Source organism: Oryx dammah, unplaced genomic scaffold (genome assembly GCF_014754425.2).
Source record: "Oryx dammah isolate SB20612 unplaced genomic scaffold, SCBI_Odam_1.1 HiC_scaffold_28, whole genome shotgun sequence".
NCBI classification, from domain to species: Eukaryota; Metazoa; Chordata; class Mammalia; order Artiodactyla; family Bovidae; genus Oryx; species Oryx dammah.
In genome coordinates this window covers 101665024-101680466 of record NW_024070212.1, presented here as the reverse complement: position 1 = coordinate 101680466, position 15443 = coordinate 101665024, and the positions used below count along the sequence as shown (strand labels likewise).

Genomic DNA, 15443 nt, shown 5'->3' with positions numbered 1-15443 from the left:
TTGGGAGGTGGCTAGGTCATGAAGGCAGAGCCTCCATAAATAGGATTAGCCTCTTATAAGAGAGGCTTCAGGAGGGATCCCTTGCCCTTTCCACACAGCATGAAAGCATCAGTTATGACCCAGGAAAGAGACCCTCACCAGAAGGCACTTGGTCTTAGACTTTTCAGTTTCCAGAACAGTGAGCAATCAATTTCTGTTGTTTATACCCAGTCTGTGGCATTCTGTTACAGCAGCCCAAACAAAGACAGTCAATATATCACATTTCTACAGACTCTCTCTAAAAACTTCCACCCAAGGACTTTCTCCATCTCCAAAATTATTAGCATTCAATTCAAAAGAGTTTTCTAGGACTATGTTCTAAGCAATAGTGTCTCTTACTGCATCCCGTAACAGACTTCTTTACCTGGGAAAGTCAGACTAGGGCAATGTTAATGTAGGTCTGATTATACCAAAATGAAGTCACTTAGATTACAGTAAAATTCTGAGAACAACCAGAGAAGTTTCATAATTGTTGCAAACTAAACTTGACAGTGCCAGAGTTCTTACTGAATACAGTCCTAATTATTTTATATCAAATTCATATCTCCTCTATATTTTCTCTTGTTACAGTACTAGACACCATATATGAGTCTCATTTGCTCTCCATTTCAGTTGTTTTGTCTCAATTCTATAGAAAATGATCACTTTGAAAAACACTGCATTCTCAGGTTATCAGCTGACATGCCAAGTAAAACAGCAGCCAAAGGTACCTAACTAAAAAGATTACTTAAAATAAGTAGAATTCCATTGTTATAAATACATCTGGTTCCAAATAACAAAGCTATTTCCATATCCCAGCAGATGGCCCACAGTAATAATGCTTTGCTGATCTGGTTATAACAAATTCTATTAAATCCAAAATCCTGTATAGCAGATGCCTTTTCCAATTTCAGTATAAGTCAATCTCTTTAACCAAAATATTAAGTTTTGGTTCTTGTTATTTGTGCACTAAAATCCATTTATGCCAATTAAGATGGTCAAAATTTTTGACAGTTACTATAAAATGCCTCCATGGTGTTTCCTGAGTTTTGGGATGGAGGAGGCAAAGAGTACCTCCATTAAGGACTGAAAGGCTAACTGTTCAAAATGAAAAAGATTCATAGCTAAAGGAAGGCTGAGGAGAGTAGTTATAGTAAGCTTCAGCTGTCCTAAGCCAAGGTTTCTGAATAGTGGCAATGTGGAAAGCTAAGTGACTAACAAAGCTGACAGTGAAGAACACTGAAAATACAATTTCTGATTTGACAGGCTATTATATTAGCAGGGATAAACAGGAAAAAAGGTACCTGGATGCCTACCAAGATGTATCTCTGTACACTGAAGTGTGACTGATGTTTATTTATTTATTTGGGGGGGGGGTGTTTTAAAACATTTATTTTCTTGTCCCTGTCAAACTGGCTGTTCATTCTCTTCTGTTCTTTGAAATTGTTTTTTTCTTTTCTTTTCTTTTTTTTAACTTTATTTTACTTTACAATACTGTATTGGTTTTGCCATACATCAACATGAATCCACCACAGGTGTACATGAGTTCCCAATCCTGAACCCCCCTCCCACCTCCCTCCCCATACCAACTCTCTGGGTCATCCCAGTGCACCAGCCCCAAGCATCCTGTATCCTGCATCGAACTGGCGATTCATTTCTTACATGACATTAAACATGTTTCAATGCCATTCTCCCAAATCATCCCACCCTCTCCCTCTCCCACAGAGTCCAAAAGTCTGTTCTATACATCTGTGTCTCTTTTGCTGTCTCACATACAGGGTTATCGTTACCATCTTTCTAAATTCCATACATATGTGTTAGTATACTATATTGGTGTTTTTCTTTCTGGCTTACTTCACTCTGTATAATCGGGTCCAGTTTCATCCATCTCATTAGAACTGATTCAAATGTATTCTTTTTAATGGCTGAGTAATACTCCATTGTGTATATGTACCACAGCTTTCTTATCCATTCACGTGCTGATGGACATCCAGGTTGCTTCCATGTCCTGGCTATTATAAACAGTGCTGCAATGAACATTGGGGTACACGTGTCTCTTTCAGTCCTGGTTCCCTTGGTATGGATGCCCAGCAGTGGGATTGCTGGGTCATAAGGCAGTTCTATTTCCAGTTTTTTAAGGAATCTCCACACTGTTCTCCATAGTGGCTGTACTAGTTTGCATTCCCACCAACAGTGTAAGAGGGTTCCCTTTTCTCCACACCCTCTCCAGCATTTATTGCTTGTAGACTTTTGGATCGCAGCCATTCTGACTGGTGTGAAATGGTACCTCATTGTGGAAAGACCAATATTTAAAAGAAATGTGGATAAAATGTCAACTTAACTTTGCTGTTTATTTCCCCAACCACACTCAAAATCACATCTTCATATTCTGGTCATATCCTTATTTGAAACATTACCCTCTGTTAATTCATAACACAGTAACAGCACACTGCAGTGATTAAAAGTCACTAAGTCCTGCAGGTGTTCAAATCCTGGCTGTTTGCATTCCCAGCTACATATCCTTAGCCAATTTACCTACCTCTGTACCTATATCATCTGTAAAATTTGGGTAATAATAAGATCTACCTTCCAGAGTTGTTGTGAGGAATGTATGAATAATAGTCAGAACACTTTGGAGCCCATAGTAAAGACTCAGAAAATGTTAGCTATTATCACTACCTCTATCATCATCATCATCACATTAATCCCCAGTAAAGTTCTGAAAGAAAGGCAGAAATATGAAATGACTTATCTAAATCACAAACAAGTGACAAAATGCAATAAGAAAAATCTCATTTTAAATCCTGAAGTTTAACATTAAAAGTTACTCATTCCCTAAGCAACGGGATTTTCCAACCTTTCTAATTCTCCAGTAATTCACATGAGGCTCCTTTAAGTTAGAAGAGCAGCATAAAGAAGTGGAAATAGCAACAGACATGCACTAAGATGATCTAACTGCTCCATCACTGACTTCATCTTGGGCAAGTCACCTAATCTAAACTTCAAATTGCTCACCTTAAAAAACACTTTGCCTACCTCACAGGGCTGTTGCCTGATACACAGATAACACATGAGAAAACATATGTAACCCAAAAACACACTATATGAATGTTCACGAGCCATGTGATACTCATCTTCACATCCCCAGTGCCTAGCAGAATGCATAGCAGAGGTTACAATCTAAAAGAAAGCCATAAGCAGGATGGAGTTGACAGGGTGAGGATTACAATGATAAAGGAGTAAGAAACTCAAATGTCCATCAACTGCTAAGTAGAGAAATAAAAGGCGGCAGAGTCAGAAGATGGAATTGTGCTGGTGCTTAGTCATGCTCAACTCTTTGCAACCCCATGGACTGCAGCCCCCCAGGCTCCTCTGTCCATGGGATTTACAGGCAAAAATCCTGGATTGGGTTACTATTTCCTCCTCCAGGGTATCTTCCTGACCCAGAGACTGAACCCACATCACCTGCACTGGCAGGTAGATTCTCTACCACTGCACCACCTGGGAAGCCCCATACAATAGAATATTCAACAATAAAAAGGAATGAGATATTGACACAATACAAAAATGGAGAACCCTTGAAACACTACGCTAAGTAAAAAAGGTCAGACGACCATGAGTTGTATGATTCCATTTATACAGAATGTTCAGAAAAGACACGTCTACAGAAATGTTAAGTACATTAGCACTTGCTTAGGACTGGGGAATGAAGGGGAAATGGACAGTAACAGCCAATGGACACAGACTTTCTCTTTTGAGATGATGTCTGTGATGACGGCTGCACAATTTGGTGAATAAAATAAAAGCCACTGAACTGTACACTTCAAATGGGTGAACTGTATAGTATGTGAATTATGTCAATAAAACTTTTTAAAAAAGAAAAATAAGTTTGAGAGAAACTTTAAAGTATAAAATCACTGGCTTTAGAACACAAGGTTGTTTCTTTTTTTTAAAGAAAAAAAGTGAGTGTGGACAAGAATGAGACTGAAGGAAACATTAGGAGAAAATACTAGGAATTACCACACCAGACCATAACATCTCTACAACACCTTCTGTAGAAAAAAAATATGGGCTCTCTTATCCTTCCTTTCAAAATTCTCAGGTTACAAATCACCTCCTGGTCCCAGTTCAATAGTCTTTTCATAACGATCATTGTTTCTGAACTTTAAGACTGCATTTGAAATTAAAAGATGCTTACTCCTTGGAAGAAAAGTTATGACCAACCTGGATAGCATATTGAAAAGCAGAGATTGCCAAGAAAGGTCCGTCTAGTCAAGGCTGTATTTTTTCCAGTGGTCATGTATGGATGTGAGAGTTAGACTGTGAAGAAAGCTGAGCACCGAAGAACTGATGCTTTTGAACTGTGGTGTTGGAGAAGACTCTTGAGAGTCCCTTGGACTGCAAGGAGATCCAACCAGTCCATTCCAAAGATCAGCCCTGGGATTTCTTTGGAAGGACTGATGCTAAAGCTGAAACTCCAGTACTTTGGCCACCTCATGTGAAGAGTTGACTCACTGGAAAGGACTCAGATGCTGGGAGGGATTGGGGGCAGGAGAAGGGGACGACAGAGGATGAGACGGCTGGATGGCATCACTGACTCGATGGATGTGAGTCTGAGTGAATCCCGGGAGTTGGTGATGGACAGGGAGGCCTGGCGTGCTGCAATTCATGGGGTCGCAAAGAGTCAGACAAGACTGAGCGACTGAACTGAACCATATTACCCTTCCTATCCTTAGCTTCTGTGGCACTGATGTACTTCCTGGTTCTTCTCAGAAATGCTTTATCTATTAGCCTATAATGTCACCCACAGTTCCAAACCTCAAAGCTCTTTCACCATCATACTACTAACCTTCCAACACTCATCTACTCATGTTTTTTTTTTTAATACCAAATACAGCCCTGCTCAATATACAATCTACATTTCAGATCATCTTACAGTGATACACTACAGGCTTACTCTATTGAAATCTTGATTATCTTTGCTAAGGTTGGAAAGCAGTGATATGGCTCAACCAAAATAATTCCTATACATTTTTTCTTTTGAGCAGATCTGTTTTTCTAATTGTTTTGCTTAGACTAATACTAAACTAGCCTACCCTTCCAGAGTCAAACCAGCAAGCAGAAAAGACCATCAGGAGTTGCAGGAGGCTAATCTTTTATTGAAAAATTGATTGTATACAATCTAAGTGTTGACCATTACCCACCCTGGCTCATTTATCTTTATAGTGACACTCTCCTAATTTCCTCATCATTATCAGCCATTCTCCCAAAATTCTAGCCTTTAATCTTTTAATGTTTAATTTGCCCTCTTCCCTTGGCACACATCCAGATATCACTAAGTTCAAATTAATTTTTACTCAAATATACACTCTGATATATTCTATACATTGTTTCACAGAACAATATAATTTAAAGACTAAATGCATAAGCTCAAAGGTAGAACTGCCTGGATTCAAATTCTGGCTCTGCTGCTTACTCTCTATGGGATTTAGGGCAAATTACTAAACCTTTCTGTAACTCAGTTTCTTCATGGTGATAATAACACCTTATTATAAAGATTTTAGGAGTTAAATACATGTATATAGTTTAAAACACTGTACCTGGCATACAGTACTCTATAAATGCTAGTTACTGTTTTATTCCAAACATTACCATTTTATCTCAGACCCTCATCAGCTTATTCCTAAAATTCTTCAAGAGCCTTCTAGTCTGTCTCCCTACTCCAGAATGCTCAACTAATTATGAAAATCTTCCTCAGGAATAATATGCTTCATCTTACTCCCAATCTTTAGAACCCATGGTAGTACCCCACCAAATTAAACTATATATCCTTAATAAGGTCCTCCATCAATACCTACTCTACCAAGCCTAAACTCATTTATTATTATAATTCACCAATAAGATGCTCTATGCCAATCAAGTTGCTTGATATCTTCTGTACTGATACACTGTCAGTGTATGTCTTGGTAAATACCCCTTCACTCTCCTGGAATACATCTCTTGCCTTTTGAAAATTTCAGTTTCTCCAAATCTCACTTTATACCTTTGATTTTAGCTGCACTGTTATCCCAGCTAGGAGCCTGATGTTGTATGGAATTCTGAATGATGCATGTTATATGTTCTTTCCCCAACAAAAGTGAGAGGAGACTGCATATTTTATTTCCTGTGTCTCTTCATACATAGCACATAGACTACTTCACATATAGCACAGTATTTTGCAGAAGTACACAAATACTGACTTAATAAATATGCCTCAGAATGTATCAGAACACTCTCTATCTTCCACTGCCCCACCCATACTTAGCATAGTGAGGGCAGATAGAATCTGTCTTTAAGTATTTTCATTTTACATACACAGAAGGAGACTATACTAACAATTGTACCAGATTTTTTTTTAAAAAAGAGAGAATCATCCAAATCACCCGACCTCATCCAAAAACATACCTAATAAAAGCATGAGGAAGCCCTCATATCTTCAGCAACACAAAACCAAAAACAAGATTCATCTTAACTTCAAGAAACAAAAAGAAAACCGAAACCTAAAAAAAAAATTTAAAAATTCAATCAAATCTCTAGATGCTACCCAAATACAAAAATGAAGAGGTGCTCACTGCTCGTCTGTAAGTATCTGCTTATAGCCTAGGAGAAATAAAAGGCTTCCCTCACTGCTACTGTGGCCTGTTCCCTGTTAAGGGAGCAATCTGTGTCCATAAAAGAGCAAAACACAGAAGATGGAAACCTTAACCTGGAAGAGACATTAAGGAAAGAAATTACTCAAAACACACGTTTCAAAAACCAGAGAGTACAAATGATACTCAATAGCAAGAGAGGGAAAGTGAAATAAAAAAGCACCCACGAAATGAGTGACTCACTGAAACTTATCTAGTGCTGCCTTGCAAGTAAAGAGCTATGCATATACCATATCCATGACATGCACGCCTGTTTCACTGGCAAACAAAACAGAAAGAAAAAATAAATGTCAGAAAAAGACAAGGTAGATGCCCCATCAATCTCTAACTCCCTGGTCAATCCAACTCAGCTCATTCAGGAATCCAACCAGGAACAACAGCGACGTGGATTGCACAATACAGAAAAGAAAAATCTTCGCCAACCATACACAAAAAAGTACAACGGATAAGTGAAAACCATACACCTCAATGCATCAGCAGCTAGAGCTTATTATTCTGTTTAGGATTAAACTGTAGAGAAAAGAACAAGAGCAGCTCAAGGAAGAGGGGAAAATGTCAATGAAACTAAGTCCCTTACTGGTCTCAATCGCAGAGAGTACAAGTCTTGCTTCTTCCAGCTGACCAACCGTCGGCCTCGGCACAGCAAACTGACCCTAACACCTTCCACGCCACCCGGAGGAAATCACAGAGGAAAAAACCAGCCCGCTTTAACCTCCCTCCTCACCAGCTGCAAACTGGAGGGGGGTTGGTGGGGGGGAGACACCCTACCACGTGGGCAGGATGCAACACACACAGGACAGCAACACGTCCGCATGGAACTGCTGCCTCTGCCCAATGCCGATAGAGGACGGCGACAGGATGGGTGGGAACATAGGCCCCCCGCACGGGCCTCCCCACCCCGAAGGGCACCCTCGACGCGCGAGATGCTGGCCGCCTCCCCGCCAAAAAGCACCCCGGAGCTTGAAGGGAAGAAGCTGCATCGCGCTGGGGAAGGGGAGCTAGCCCAGGCTAGGTCAGGTCACGGAAAGAAGACGGAGGGCACTGTCCTCGGACTCGACGCCCCCGGGAATCCCGTCTAGCTCCCTCGGGCCCCGCCTGGGGGAGGGGCGGGAGGCGCGGAGCCGCCGCTTCCCTGCTGAGGGGCAGCAGCAGCTGAGAAGCGCCGCGGGGGAGGGAGGAACCCAGCCCTAGCCGCTCGCCGGGCCTCAGCCTGGGCCCAGGCCCCCTGCCCCGCCTGCCGCCCGCCGCCCGCCCCGCGACGCGGCCGCAGCTGAGAGAACGGAGAGGGCGTCTCGCGGAGGGCAGCCCCTGCCTCCGTCCCGGGAGATGCCCCGGCCCCGCCTCCTCGCCCGCCGCCCCAGCCCGACCGCCCCGGCGGCGGGCGCTCACCTCAGGCTGCGCAGGCCGGGACGGCCCGGCCGAGCCCCCGGCCGCTGTGTGCGTCTCCGCCCCCCGGGAAACGTCCCAACGGCGCCTGGTGCGAGCCGCGGAGGCCCGGAGCAGCGCCGAGAGCGGCGGCGGCAGCGGGAGCAGCCAACATCCGGGGCCGCGCACCCGGAACTACTTCCCGACCAGCTCCCCCGCCCCCGCCTCCCGCGACGTCGCTACGCCACCGGTACGGCGTCGGCGGCGTCACTGCCCCTCTGCGGTCACCGCCGCGGCTATGCGCGCGAGATCCTTCCGCTGGGGCAAATAGTACCCTGGGACGCCGAGGGGGTTCCCCGCTTCGGAGAAGCGGGTGTCAGGCAGCCGCAGACAGCTCCGAGCGGCTTGTTGAGGCGGAGAGTAGTGGGTTCTCTGTCCCTCAGAGTGGCGGCCAGGGAGTGAGGGCAGTGGGGGCGGCCCTTTAGTTAAGGGCAAGAGGAACCTCCGCCTTGAACCCTCCCCAGGGACTCCGGGGCCCTGTGTCCCGGGGGAAGGGCGCCTTGCGACTTTCCCCCAAGCTCCCTTCACCTCACCGTAGCAACAGGTACCTTAGCCTCTCCGGGACACCGGTCACCGCGGCTTCTACGGCCCCAGCAAAGGCACCTTGGACCTTGAGGACACCTCTTCTTCCAGAACGCCACACGTCCCGGGTTCTAGACCCATCTCTCTGCTGGGGCCTCTCCTGGGCCTCGCCTTGGTTTCCTTCTCTTGAAAACAAAGGAGATGAAACACTAAAGGCCCTCCTGATTGTTAAACAGCTGCTCAGGTTATGGTCCTTGCTATCAACAGGTGGAGCATTTAGAAGAGTAGTTGGGCGTCTTGTGAACTTTGGAATTTACTTCTACGTCAGTCTTTCTCTAAAGTATCTGCCCTGTAATTTCACGTTTAATTACATTCAGACATCTTATTATTTGCTATTGCTTCCTTCGCGTTAGTCACATGTAGCACCAAGTATGCTTTTGAACTCGCAGTAAGTGTTCAATATTTGGAAACTCAGATAACTTGTTAGATGAATACTAGGTTGATTGGATGAGATGAAAAGGAGAGGCTTGAGTGAATTGACCTTGGGAACATCTTTTGACGGACGTAGTCTTGTAGTAATCAGATAAAGACTGCAGGTAAAGAGCTAAGTACCCAATAACTTCAGCAAACATTGAACACCTGCCATTTACCAAGCAATACTAGGCCCTGAGGATTCAAATTACTCCTGTATCCCTTTTATACCTAAGATTCCAGCAAGATTCTGAAGATTAAAAGATTCATTCACTCATCCATCCGACAAATATTTGCTGATCAGGTTGTCAGACCCCATTTTAGTGTTTGGGTTGGATCAGTGACTAGAAGCAGGAAGAGGGTGGGAATACCGTTCCATCTTGAAGCTATTATCTCAAGTATAGAGAGATGATCAACACAAGAAAAGAATTTGGTATGACAGAAGGTGTTTAGTGCTATGGAGAGGAAAAAGAATAGACCAGGGTAAGAGGTATCAGAGGAGGCAATGGCACCCCACTCTAGTACTCTTGCCTGGAAAATCCCATGGACAGAGGAGCCTGGTAGGCTGCAGTCCATGGGGTCATGAAGAGTCAGACAGGACTGAGTGACTTCACTTTCACTTTTCACTTTTATGCATTGGCAGCCCACTCCAGTGTTCTTGCCTAGAGAATCCCAGGGACGGGAGCCTGGTGGGCTGCCGTCTATGGGGTCGCACAGAGTCGGACACGACTGACACGACTTAGCAGCAGCAGCAGCAAGAGGTAAGAAAAAATCTGGAGGAAGAGGAAAAGTGGGATTTTTTTTTAACATCGACCATTTCTTCATCAATAATTAGTTCATTTACTTCAACTGGACCATGTTAGGTGCAGGGGGCTTCAGTGAACAATAAGCCAGGGTTCTGCCACTGGTAGAGACCACATGCCAGGTGCTTTCACTTGCCCTCTCATTCAGTGTTTTCCCCAAGTCCCTCAGTTAGAACTCCTGTGTTCATCTTTACAGCTGATGAAGCTGAGAACTGGGACTCAAACTCAGTATCTTCTCAGTCCAGCTCCCTTTCCAACTTCACTTCAGTTGAGAACTCATATTTTTCTGTTTCATGCCTCACCTCTTTCATCGAGAAGACTGATACATGAATATAGTTGAATGACATTAGATCTGTGTTGGGGGAAAAGGGAGGGAGAAAAGAAACTATTCAGAGGAAAAGAGGGGAGACATCAAAAAATCTAGACATGTAGAACAAAGAAAAGGGGTAGCAAAGAAGACTTCAGTTCAGTCGCTCAGTCGTGTCCGACTTTTTGTGACCCCATGGACTGCAGCATGCCAGGCCTCCCTGTCCATCACCAACTCCCAGAGTTTACCCAAACTCATGTCCATTGAGTCAGTGATGCCATCCAACCATCTCATCCTCTGTCTTCCCCTTCTTCTGCCTTCAGTCTTTCCCAGCATCAGGGTCTTTTCCAATAAGTCAGTGCTTCGCATCAGATGGCCAAAGTACTGGCGTCTCAGTTTCAACATCAGTCCTTCCAATGAATATTCAGGACTGATTTCCTTTAGGATGGACTGGTTGAATCTCCTTGCAGTTCAAGGGACTCTCAAGAATCTTCTCCAATACCACAGTTCAAAAGCATCAATCCTTCAGCACTCAGCTTTCTTTATAGTCCTTTATAATTTCTTTTAAGAAGATTTAGTGGAAGAAAAATAAAGGTAGATTCATAATAGCTTATTCCAATTCCAGTTTTATAGAATGAGATTTTAAATAGAACTATCAGGGAGAACCCAACTCATAAGCTGACTTTAATGAGAAACTTGAAAGGGGTTAGGGAGTGGGTCATGTGAAAAAAGTGTCCCAGGCAGAAAGAACAGCTAGGGGAAAGGCTCGGAAGTGAAAGTATTTGTGGAAATGTTAGAGATAGTGGAGGCCAGGACGACTGGAACCAGGTAAGCAAATGAAAGAGGAATGGGAGATAAGGTCAGAGAGTGGGATCTTGTCGGCCATTGTAAGGATCTTGGCTAAAGTGGACACGCTAAAGGGCTTGGAACAGAGGAGTGGTATGATCTGATTCGTGCTTTCAGAAGATCACCCTGGCTATGTGCTAAGAGTAGATAGCGAGTGGACATTGATGGACACCAGAAGCTCCATTACCAAGTGCAGGATAATAGCTTGGACCAAACTGTTAGCAGTGGGTAGGTTAAATAAGATACAGTTTCTATATTTTAAGAACTCACAGTGTAGTGGAAAGCAGATAAGTAATTGCAATACACTGTGATAAGGGAAATAGTATCCTGAAGAAGAGGCCACCCTTGCCAGTTTTTCTGACAGAGTAGACATTCCCTTTTCTACCAAGTTGCCAAGGGAGTTGAAAGTTCTGTGTTCTTTGTTGGGTCACTGGGTGGATCCTTGATAACATAGGTAACATGTGTCTTCCTCCCAGAAGCCCACTATCATCTGAGTGGTGCTATGAGCAGAAAGTTACTAAAGAACAGTCTGGGTCATGCGTTTAAGGAGATGGGCAAAAATGGGATTATCCTTATTTGCCAGAGGAAGAAAACAAGACCAATAGTCAAGGTTTTAACCTGAGACTTGGAATCAAGGTCCTCAAACCAGGAATCTCTCTGAGCCACTTGAGTTGAGTCAGCCAGATGATGGAATAAAAGAGTAGAAAGACATTTTGGATAGCTGCCAGAATGGGACTTGGGGCTTGGGAATCAGCAGCCTTTGAGAAGGAAAGAATCACAAGCTCCAGAATGTCAAAGGCTGAGGACCACCCTATCCCCTACGCCACCCCCTAAAAGTTGTAAGGACCATAGCATGGAGGGGGGTGGTTCTGGAATAGTAGGGGCAGGGTTAGCAGGGGTGGGCAGGAAAAGCTTAAAGCTCAGATTGGAATGCAGACTTGGGTTCAACCTCATGTTTTACATCTTACTTCCTATGTGCCTACATCAAGTTACTTAGTTTCTCTTTGTCTCTGTTTCCAGGTGTATTAAATAGGAAAAATAACCATAGCTGCATAGCAAAAGAGATCATGGACAAGTTACCATAAAATAAAGGCCCCCAAAGACAGCTACTACTAGGCACAAGGTCGAGTGTTGGCGCAGAAGAGAGTAGTCCATAGTCTTGAGAGATGAGAGTGGCCTGGGAGAGTGTGGAGCGGGAGAGCCCTCAGAAAGAAAATGATATCCAACTCAGGGGATGAACCTTAAGAGAAATGAGATAGAGGTTTTACTGTTTTGCGTTGTTTGCAATCTTTTCCCAGCCTCACCTTGATTATAAATTTCCTGAAAGAAAATCCCAAACTGGACTGCCATAGCCCTGCTGCTGCTATGTCGCTTCAGTCGTGTCCGACTCTGTGCAACCCCATAGACGGCAGCCCACCAGGCTCCTCTGTCCCTGGGATTCTCCAGGCAAGAACACTGGAGTGAGTGGGTTGCCATTTCCTTCTCCAAGCTACAAAACCTTAATTCAGCACTGGCAATGTGTCAGTAGCAGGGTGTTCAACACTTCACATAACCCACAGCCAATTAGACAAATGAGGTTTACCTGATCCTTTCTCCCTCTTTATTATAAAACAAAAGTGGAAAATAAGGAATGAATTGGTGGTGCCAGTAGTAAAGAACCCACTTGCCAATGCAGGAGATAAAAGAGGCACAGGTTCGATCCCTGGGTCAGGAAGATCCCTGGAGGAGGGCATGGCAAGCCACTCCAGTAGTCTTGCCTGGAGAATCCCATGGACAGAGGAACCTGGTGGGCTACAGTCCATAGAGTCACAAAGAGTCAGACATGACTGAAGCGACTTAGCACACACACGAGACCTGCAAAGGGGAGAGAGCCCTTCCCATCATTCCCAGTCCTGGAGGAGCTTTCCAGATTCCCTGGGTATCTTTATATAATACTTTATATTTCATGTATTAGATTTAAAAAAAAAAAAAAAAGCTATACAGAGGCTACTGGGAGGCTTTTAGCACCATTAACTGCTATTTAATGGTAATACTTGGGTGTTTGGTGTTGGTCGCTATGCACACTTAAATAGCATTCAATAACCATTTATCAAGCAACTACCCTATAACAGGTATTAGGCTGAACACTACGGAGTCAAGAGGGGATAAGTAAATTCTGTACCTTCAGTGGGCTCCTAGGCTTCTGAAAAAACAGACATGTTAACAGTCAATCCCAGTGCAGTTTGTAGAGATTTGTACTTGTGCCACAGGAACAAAAGAAAAGCAAGACTTAACTCTGTCAGATTGGTTGGGGAGGGGAGCACCAAAGAGAGCTTCACTCTCATAGGTAAGATTAAGGCCAAGTCTGAATAAATAGGTAGGAGTTTGCCACAGAGACAGAAGCAGGGCTGAGGGTAAAGAAAGAAAATTTGGAGTAGAGGAAAGCCTGTGCAAAGTCAGGGATTGGGTGGATACAAGAAAAGTAGGGGCTGCAGAAATTACAGTCTTAAAAGTGGTCATTAAACACTAATGGCTAATGAAAAGAGCTAACTCATGAATCTAGACCATATCGCTCTATGTAAACCATCCATAAATTGAGTTCCTGCCCTCTAGGAGCTTGGTGTTAACCTCAGATTTTATCACTAAGGCAAAATGTGATCCTTCCCAAACACTACTGCTTAATCATTCTCACAAGAAAGGAGTAACTTAAACTACATCTCACCAATAGAAAGTGGAAGGCTAAATCTTTTTTCTTAGCAACGAATTTACACTAGTGCACTCATACCACCTACCTCCCCCATAACCTCCTTCCAACCATCTTCCCTTGTAACCACCTGGTTTAAACCTTGGCTTCCCTCCATTCTCAGAATCAACCGACCTAATTAAAAGCATAGTGAAAGACACAAGGGCACTGAAACGGCTGAACAAACAAGAAAAAATGCAAAGATTAAATAAGGTACATACATTACATACAAGCAATGGTGAAGGTGAAGTTTGGGTGATGCTAGAAAGGGTGAGTCAGAAGATGTTCAAGTGGAGGGGGGGCAGAGGAAACTTCCTCTCTTCCAGTGACTTAGGAGCATTTCTTGGAATCATAGAAGGAAAGGAACCTGGTGAGCAGGAAAGAGCAGCCAAGATTTGCAGCCCAAAGGATCCTGAAACTCTGGGTACAAGCATGATATTTAGGAAACTATTTGATTTCAAATTGTGAGCTTATTTACCTCTCCATGTCTGATAGGCTAAATAAGAATGATCAAGAAACCCCAATGCTAGAGGGATAGTTGTAGGGAGTGGCTAATATTTATTGTTTCTTGTGTGATTAGGAATGTGATAGACCCTTTGCAAATATTTTCACTTAATCCTTAGAGCAAAACTATGAGGTGGGTCACCCCCATTTTAAAGAAGGGGGAAATCAAATGCTCAGTGGTTTGAGAGTGATGGAGTGGGAATTTGAACCTAGGACTGTGGCTCTAGGTTCACCTTCAAAGACCCTCTAACCTGTCAGTTTACATTAATATGAGAAATGTAACCTCCTGGGTGCTAGCCACTGCAGGAGGGTGTATTTACATCCAAGTACCACTTCAGGAAACCTTTCAAACCATATCAGAGACACAGCTGAGGTGGGAACCTCTACACGAAAAATCCCAGAGAATTCTCTTCATTTTTCCTATTGAAACAAACACAGTCCAAATACTCTTTGCTGAGAGAGGGGGCAGGAGGCTAAAAATCTGTTTGTTTTGCAATCAAGAAAGGGTAACGCGCCCAAACATTATTGTTCCCAAACATTTCCTGTGTCTCTGGGAGGGTGGATTGTACTTCCCCCGCTCCCTCAGCAGCAGGTTTGGTTATGTGACTTGCATTAGTCAGTGAAATGTGAGCGACTGGATAGATGAGCCACCTCCAGGTGGAAGCTTTGCGTCAACCTGGAAGCTTTGAGTCAGAGCACTTCACTTTGTTTTCTTTTCCTGCTGCCCTGATGACCAGCAATGTTCAGGACAGACAGTGATCCATCTGCCTTCGTCCTAGAGGGAAGATCACATGCAGCAAAGCTGACCTGGGAATGACACTCGGCCTAAGTGAGGAAACTCACTTTTGCTGATAGTGCCACTGAAAACTGGGAGTTGCTCCTGGAGCTCCAGAGCCTGTCCTGACTAATGCAGAGCCTTGTTGCTGCTGTTATTGTTTAGTCAATGAGTCACGTCCAGCTCTTTGTGACTCTATTGGCTGCAGCGTCCAGGCTTCCCTGTCCTTTGTTATATCCCGGAGTTTGCTCAAATTCGGGTCCTTTGAGTCAGTGATGCTATCCAACCATCTCATCCTCTGTCATCCCATTCTTCCCCTGCCCTTAATCTTTCTCAGTATCAGGGTCTTTTCCAATGAGTC

At 43.9% G+C, this 15443-nt stretch overlaps 1 protein-coding gene across 2 annotated transcripts in view; it reads right to left on the bottom strand.

Annotated features, from left to right (window-relative positions):
* The window catches only part of FOXJ3 (forkhead box J3), a 148465-nt gene extending 140170 nt beyond the window's left edge, over window positions 1–8295 (bottom strand). For both annotated transcript variants that reach the window (XM_040231512.1, XM_040231513.1), the window contains exon 1: window positions 8097–8295. The gene's annotated coding sequence lies outside the window, so the exon portion shown is untranslated. The remainder of the gene's footprint in view (window positions 1–8096) is intronic.
* Between the last annotated feature and the right edge of the window lie 7148 nt (window positions 8296–15443).